Consider the following 6,794-nt stretch of genomic DNA (forward strand, 5'->3'; position numbering starts at 1 on the left):
CATCATCTAATCCTTCCTTCACGATGGTGTCTTCTGCATATTATTTCTTCTAGTATTTAAAATTATATGATTTTATAAATCTTTTTCTCTGTCTGAGTTTATCCATAGATTTTTTACCCCCATGTATTAATACCAACGTGATGAATTTCTTCTTGGTTGGTTGAGAATTTTCTTTATTTTTTTAAAAATTTTTTACTTTAATTTATTGAAGTGACATTGGTTAATAAAATTACATAGGTTTTAAGTGTATAATATGTTTTTAAAACAATGTTTTTAAATAGTCTTAAGTTGAATCACATATGACTGTTATTTCTCTTCCTAATTACATGGATATTAGGTACTTAGAAGACTAATTTTCTAAGCCCTTCATAATACATAGTACAGTGTTTTGTGTTCAATGGGATCATCAAAAATGTTGATTGACATTGATAGCAGCTAGCCCTTGGAAATATAATGTTATTTTTCTTTTAGTTCAGGGTATTTTACTATTTTGTTTGTTTAATAAATAAGATACCCCCTGAAAATGCAGCTCAGGCTGTAGTTCTAGAAAGAACTTTTAGTTTATTGGTTCTTAAAATAGAAATATATGTTAAATTAATTTTGAAGTCCTTACTGTGAGAAAACCAATGTCCTCCTACTTGCATTAAAAAATCATGAATAAGTGAAGTGTCATGAGACACCCACTGATCAATTTTCACTCATTTTCATCTTACAAAAATAAAATGAAAGTAAAGAAATAAATCTTGATCTGCTTTCTCTATCAATATATCCTGACCTTATTATGGATTCTTCAGCTACTTTAAAACACTTTCAGTGCAAAGGGCTTGGCTCACTGTATAGAGAGGTGAAAGCTGACAAGTTGATCAAGCAGACCGATAATGTGTTGGCTACAATAAAAAAGGTTAAAATTATGTATTATTTCTTGAAATGTATCTACTGATTTGGTGATGACGTCAACTTAACATTTTAAAATGCCATTTAATAGAGTACAGAAAGAATTTTTCTTGGGGCAAAGAAATTTTGAACTCATAATGAGAAGTCTGTGACTTATTTCAACTGTTGATCAGAAGATATTTTATTCATTCATACTTTTATAAAAGTATATATATATAATTCCATTGTGTGTGTGTATATATATATATATATAACCTCAAAATAGTATAGTAAACAACATGAAATTATTAAGAATCCTTCGTATTAGAACACTTAAATTTTTTCCTTTTGCTGACAACCTTATTAAATAGAATGGAAGTAAAACAGATGTTATATTCTTCCCAAAGTATTAACCTAGTGTATTATCTATATGAAAGCATTTTCAAATATAATCTACATTTTTTAATATTTCAAATTTATCTTATAGATTATAGTTGTAGCAATGTTTTTGCACCAAAATCAATACTTATAAAGTAAGAAAAGATAAGACAACATTGGGACTGTCCTTGAAAATTTAGAACCTATGTTTATTATAATTACAGTTGGTTATGGTATAATGAAAGTTGCACACATCAATTTAGGGTTTACTATATGCCAAGGTGTGTCCTTTTATGTATTATCTTTCTTAATTTCAAAAGAAATCTCTGAAGCAAATACTATTTTTATCTCCTTTTTACTTGAAAATGTTAAATATCTTGTCTCATGTCTCAGAGATAGTCAGTAGTAGAGCCAGGTTTGAATGAAAGTTGTTCTTTGTTTTAAACCTCATGCTCTTGACTATTAGGTGATAGCATGTCTTTGAGATCTTTTTGCTAATATAGGTTGAAAATGTGGTTTAGCGTCATAAAATTGCTTAGGCTATAAGTCCAGAAGGACACTTCATTAGTTGGTAGGTCATTATTGACACTACTTATGAATATTCTAAGTTGAGGCAGTATGATCTTGTTGAAGGAAACCAAACAGGTAATCTATGATGGATATACACATGTTTACTGAGGTCTCTGATTCTCTTCTTCTTTTGGGCACATGCCTCCTTAAAGTTAGATATAGTCATATGACTTGCTTTATACAATAAAATGACAGGAAAAGTGGCCTGTGTCATTTCTGTGTAGAAGTATTTAAGGGCTGGTAAGAGATTCTCTGTGTTCTTTTCTCTTGCCACAGTAATTGTGGAAGAATGTGTTTATTGTATTGGGGGTTAGGAAGAAATACCAAAGCAGCCCAGAATACTGAAGGAACAAATAGAGGTCAATGCCCTGGAGACACTTCCAATCTCAGAGTGGACTTAGTGTGAATGAGAATAAACTTTTGACATGTTAAGCTTATGGGATATTGGTACACAGCCTAAATTCATCTAATCCGAAACATATTCAGACTACATATGTTCTGTACCTATATTCCCTAAGCTTCATGAGCAGTAAAAGCAAGCCACTAACTTCTATAAACTTTAGTTTTGTTGTTGTTGTTAAAATTATGATTTCTTGTCTATGTCTTCCTTCTGAGGTCTTGGGGGCAGATCACATGATCACATGGGGAAACATATGAAAACTCTCTATAAACTGCAAAGAAATATAATATTTCTTATAAGAAAGTAAGAATCATGGCTTTTTCATCTTTATTTAGTGAAGAGTGTTCCGTGATGTAGATTATTTTTCAAAAAGTGAGATTATAAGACAAAATGTAATTTTGAATTGATGTTAAAATGACAAAATTGAAATGCACATATTGATACATTTCAGGTGAAATCATTTGTTGCTTAATACAGCATAGAAAATAATAAGATATGTTCAGCTATGAGAGAAACTGGACAAGGAGTTATAGTGAAACCTATATATATATATATATAAAAACATAACCCCAGGATGACAACAATAAAAAATATTTATTTAAAAGACAATATAATATATATTTTTTTAAATAGCTAGAGCTAAACACCAAAGACTCTTAATAACTTTCACAATGTGTTCAGAATTTATGAGATTTCTTATTAGTTCCCATTGCAAGGATGGAATCTTCATACTTTTAGTAGATATTGAGAGCAAATGAACCAAAATTGCCAGAAATTGAAATGAAGTACAGAGAGACAAGAGTTACATTTCAGTCTGTGTTTCTCTCTCCTATCTTCTGCCAGTCTGTGGGACATAAATAGTTCCCAGTGAAGAAAAAAAATAGTCTTTAATGGTTTACTACCCATAAATCCCAGAAATGTCACCATGAACATGCTATGATGTATAAGCAAAGGTTAACCACAAGCTCTATAGCTGAGCATCATATATTCAGTCTCTTGTTGAAATCTCCTCTACTCAGTAATAGGCCTATCTTAAACTTATGATTTGCAAAATTTCATATAATACATGTGGATACTTCCACCTCTAGGAGGTAGAGATTAATTTCTTCATCTCTCCTAGTGTGAACTGGACATAGTGACTTTTTTCACAGGAATAGATTATGGAAAGTGGCAAATACTAACTTTATAGTAGAATAACCTAGAAAACACGATTTTTTTAAAAAAGTATATATATCTACGGCCATGCCACCCTGAACTCTGATCTTGTCTGATCTCGGAAGCTAAGTAGGGTCGGGCCTGGTTAGTACTTAAATAGGAGACCACCTAGGAATACCAGGTGCTGTAGGCATTTAAATGAATGAATGAATGAATAAATAAATACATAAATAAATAAACAAAAAGTGATCCTTGTTAATATCACCATTGATGTCATATGGATATCATAAACCCGTTGATATGATGTCATGAGGACACTTCATCTCTGTATATTCTACCCCTAAATTCATAATCTTAGTCTAATCTTGATAAAAAAATATCAGAAAACCCATATAGGAATACATTCTACAAAATACATAACCAATTCTCCTTAAAACTGTCAAACTCACAAAGAACAAGGAAAGACTTCAAGAAACTGTCAAAGACCAGAGGATATTAAGGAAACACAGAAGGTATATACAGTGTGGTATTCTGACTGGGATCCTGGAACAGAAAGAGAATCCTGGAACGGAAAAAGTATACAGAGGAAAAGCTGTAAGATCTGAATAAAGTCTGTAGTTTAGCTTGTCAAACGAACTCAGAAGGATTCTGGAGGCTTTGCTAGAAATAAATGATAGTGATTTATTCAAGGGTTTTGGAGTTTGCAAAGTGAAGACATGGTTAGGCAAAATCCCAGAGATGTTCAAAGGAAAAAAGAAAAGTTAAAAGTTCCTGTAGCAAAAAGTACATCCTTGAGAATTATCCACCTTGCATTCTTAGCCCTGGGATTAGTCCAGGGCAGTTATCAGTCAGATGTCAAGCAGTCAGGAAGATATGTGCCAGAAGGTCTGATCAGTCCCAGTGGTCTGGATAATGGATATCAGGACTCAGGTATACATGAGTCCTTCAGGGATTAATTAGAGGGTTACCTGTAGATCCAGATGTATATTTAGATACTGATGCAGGCCTAGAAAGTTCAAAAAAGTTTAAGTTCCCAGACTAGTTAGAACAAGAATGCAGTCTTTCCTCATGCTAATGTTAATTTCAGCAGCTTGGTTGAAATTATTCTATTTTATATATTTCAAATCTTCATTCTTTCTTCAAGTTAATAATAATGTAGCAATTTTTTTTGTTTTGATAAATGTATCATAATAATAAAGATGATAACATTATGGGAAAATGAATGTGGGTGAAGGATATATGAGAACTCTCTTGATAGTCAAGGTTCTCCAGAGAAACAAAACAAACATTATATACATGTTTATAATATAGTTCATAGTAGTAGTATAGTAGTTCCCAGTCCAAGTCCAAGGATAGGAAAAAAAAGCAATGTCTCAGCTCAAGGCAGTCAAAAAGGAGGAAATTCTTTTATTCATAAGAGGGTCAGCTTTTTTGTTCTATTTAGGACATTGAAAGATTGGATGAGGCCCACTCACATAATGGAGGGCAATGTACTTTATTCATTCTACCAATTCAAATGTTAATCTCATCAAGAAACACTCTCATAGACACATTCACAATAATATTTGACCAAACATCTAGGCACCCCATGGGCCAGTCAAGTTCACATATAAAACTGACCATCACATGTCTATACTAAGTTTTCAACTTTTCTATAAATCTAAAGTTATTCCCAAATAAAAATTTATTCAAAACAGTCTATCCAGAATGTTTTAGCTGTAGCTATGTAGGAAACAAATAAGACAACTGTTATAAATTCCTTTAAGGTAGCATTTTGATAAAAATTAATGACAAATGCACTCAAATCACTATAAACTCTTTGAGGGCAGGAGGGGTTGGTATTCATCTCTGTATCTCTAGCACCTAGCACAGCCCTTGACAAATATATTTTTTAATGAATAAACATTATCCCCTCATAATGCAAAGTTTCAAACTGCATATTCATGGAAATAGGGTGAGAAATTTCCTTTTAACTTCCTCATAGGTAAAAGAAAGTTTTTCAGAGGAGGTTCTTAGAAGGGTTAAAAAACATATCCTTTATATATCAAATGCAACAGTGGAGAAGGAAATGGCCGCAAGTTGCTCTTGGGAGTCTCCTAGCATACAAAATCTGTTCAAGCTGTGCTGCCAAATTTTATGTCATCAAGGGTCTACTTAGTGAATGATTACAACCTTGTATTTATTCACTACCTTTTATGTTACAATGCAATTGCTGTTCCAAATTGTAAATTTGAACATTCTTATTTGGATTTATCAAAGCATATAATATAGAATCCTGTGGGTGTATAATTTTCCATGTTGCTGCAAGATCTTATCACAGAGTACATTCTTTAACATTCCCACATTTGAGTTCAGAGGCATATATGCATGAAACATGTACATTTGTTTTGAGATTTAAATGTCCAAGAATCTTCAACTTCATTCTAAAATCAAAAATAAATATTAAATGAATGAATATCAACGAGAAATATAGAATATATACTCTTAAAACCAGAGTTTAGGTCACATACAGCATGAATTGTTAGAATATTTCTTCATGATTTTCTCTAAATTTGAAGTAGTTTCAAGTGTCCAAAATTACAGCCTTTAACACAAAATGCTTATTTTGAACACAGTGTTTAAAAATTTTATTCATAAAGTAGATCTATATTTAAGTTCTTGAAATAAACTGAGATTAGAACAAGGAGAAAAAGGAAAGAGGCTGAGAAAAAGGTCAATGATTGTAGGAATATAGCAACAAGTTTTGAGGAGAGAGGGCAGTACTCACATGTGTAGTGTTACTTTCACTGAGTTTTGACAAAGGAAGTAAATAAAAACTCATCACTCTTCTGGAAATAGTCTTCAGGAAAAAGGCAGAAAACTACAGACAATTCACCCAATTTGTAAAGAAAGGGCATCTTTACAATTTATCTTTTTAATCACATTGATGAATAGTCCCTTGTCTAGATGATAATCATAACAGGGTTTGTTTAGTCTCATACCCGTGTTTACAGGGACCTGGAAGCATTTGGCCATGTGAAGAGACCTCCCTTCCCATCCTAATACTGTTTTAGAGAATTCAAATGACCTCATTACCAGATCAGATGGTTAATTTTATGTCAACTTGGCTGGGGCCAGTTATTTATTTAATCAAGTACTGATCTAGGTCTTGCTGTGTAGGTGTTTTTTTCCCAATAATTAATTAACAACTGTAATCAATGGACTTTAAGTAAAGGAGATTGCCTGTGACAATATGGATAGGCCTCCTCCAATCAATATAAGACCTTAAGAACAAAAACTGAGGTTTCCCGGAGAAAAAGCAATTCTGCCTCAAGTTTGCAGAATTAACTCCTGCCTGGGTATCCAATCTGCTGGCCTGCCTTATAGCTTTCATACATACCAGCTGCCACAATTATGTTGGTAAGTTCCTTAAAAATAA

At 32.4% G+C, this 6,794-nt stretch overlaps 1 pseudogene; it reads left to right on the forward strand.

Moving 5' to 3' along the window:
* Nucleotides 1-3,453: 3,453 nt before the first annotated feature.
* On the forward strand, nucleotides 3,454-3,569 carry LOC112483234 (annotated as a pseudogene).
* The last annotated feature ends 3,225 nt before the right edge of the window (nucleotides 3,570-6,794 follow it).

The sequence above is a fragment of the Pteropus alecto genome, unplaced genomic scaffold, assembly GCF_000325575.1.
Source record: "Pteropus alecto unplaced genomic scaffold, ASM32557v1 scaffold116, whole genome shotgun sequence".
Taxonomy (NCBI): domain Eukaryota; kingdom Metazoa; phylum Chordata; class Mammalia; order Chiroptera; family Pteropodidae; genus Pteropus; species Pteropus alecto.